The sequence below is a fragment of the Bison bison genome, unplaced genomic scaffold (assembly GCF_000754665.1).
Source record: "Bison bison bison isolate TAMUID 2011002044 unplaced genomic scaffold, Bison_UMD1.0 scf7180017845952, whole genome shotgun sequence".
Lineage (NCBI taxonomy): Eukaryota > Metazoa > Chordata > Mammalia > Artiodactyla > Bovidae > Bison > Bison bison.
In genome coordinates this window covers 4,861-6,723 of record NW_011476525.1, presented here as the reverse complement: position 1 = coordinate 6,723, position 1,863 = coordinate 4,861, and positions in this window count along the sequence as shown.

Here is a 1,863-nt window from a genome sequence, read left to right as displayed (position 1 = left end):
CTGATGAGCACAAGGAGCATGCATACCTTCTTCTTGTCCTGGCCTGATTTTGTCACCTCATGGTAATCCTGCTATTTCCTTTCTCAGATGCTTCATCAACCTAGCCCTAAGTCTTATTTTCATCAAATCTGTTCTCCAGAGCTATGCTTCAAGATTCATTTATTAACAAATTCATGAATTCAAAAGCAGTTCTAGAAAACAGAGAAAAGTACTCCTTGACCTCTTGCTATTCACATACATACAATTGCAAACTAGATCAGAAACAATAGCTAAATCAATGGAGGCTATATTGGTGCATCTCCTTCCACATTTTCCAAATGAGATTTTGCACAATCAAAGGTATAAGAACATGTAGGTAGAAGTGTAGCCTCAGGAGATTGTGAGTGTGCATTCTCATTTCATCTTTTTTTTACCTTCACTTTTCCTCCAACTCTCCATATTATTTTGGCATAAGCTCTTTCCCCATTCATCTTGATATTTTCACAGCCTAACCATTATATAACTTACCATGGTCTCTAAGAAACATCCCTCGGCATACCATTTATTATGCTAAGTGGGAGATATTTACACTTATATTAAAACCCACATCCCCTGGGATGGGTCCCAATAGTATCTTAGGGGATTTGATGCAGTTAATAGACTCCAAAGAATTCTTTATTATTACTATTATTGAAATACACTTGACATACAATATTATCTTAGTTTCAGGTATCTTACACTACATAGTGATTTAAAATTTGCAAAATTATGATATAATCACTGCAATAAGTCTAGTAAACATCTGTCCCCATACAAAGTTGCTACAATATTATTGACCACATTCTTTATGTTGTATATTGCATAAGGCTTATTTTATAACAGGGATTTGTACTTAATCCCCTCCACCTGTTTCAACCCTTGCAACATTATCCCCCTCTGGTAACTAATCTAATAGTTTAAACTAAACTAATACGAATAATTGTTATTTGTATCTATGAGTCTGTTTTCATTTTGCTTGGTTTTGTTTTTAGATTCCACATACAAGTGAGATGATACTGTGTTTATCTTTCTTTATCTGACTTACTTCACTTCATATAACAAACCCTAGATACATCCATTAGAGAAGGCAATGGCACCCCACTCCAGTACTCTTACCTGGAAAATCCCATGGACGGAGGAGCCTGGTGGGCTGCAGTCCATGGGTTCTCAAGAAGTCGGACACAACTGAGCGACTTCACTTTCCCTTTTCACTTTCATGCATTGGAGAAGGAAATGGCGGCCCACTCCAGCGTTCTTGCCTGGAGAATCCCAGGGATGGCGGAGCCTGGTGGGCTGCCGTCTATGAGATCGCACAGAGTTGGACACGACTGACGCGACTTAGCAGCAGCAGCAGCAGATACATCCATGTTGTCACAAATGAAAAGACTCGATTTTTTATGGCTCAGTAGCATTCCATTGTATATGTATACCATATCTTCTTCACCATTCATCTATCCATAGACACTTAGATGGCTTCAAAATGTTGCCTATCATAAATAATGTTGGAATGAAAGTCCAATTCAGTTCAATTCAGTCCCTCAGTTGTGCCCGACTCTTTGCAACCCATGGACTGCAGCACACCAGGCTTTCCTATCCATCACCAACTCCTGGAGATTACTCAAACTCATGTGCGAGTCAGTGATGCCATCCAACCATCTCATCCTCTGTTGTCCCCTTCTCCTCCCGTCTTCAGTCTTTCCCAGCATCAGGGTCTTTTCAAATGAGTCAGTTCTTCCCATCAGATGGCCAAAGTATTAGAGTTTCAGCTTCAGCATCAGTCCTTCCAATGAATATTCAGGACTGAGTTCCTTTAGGATGGACTGGTTGGATCTCCTTGCTGTCCTC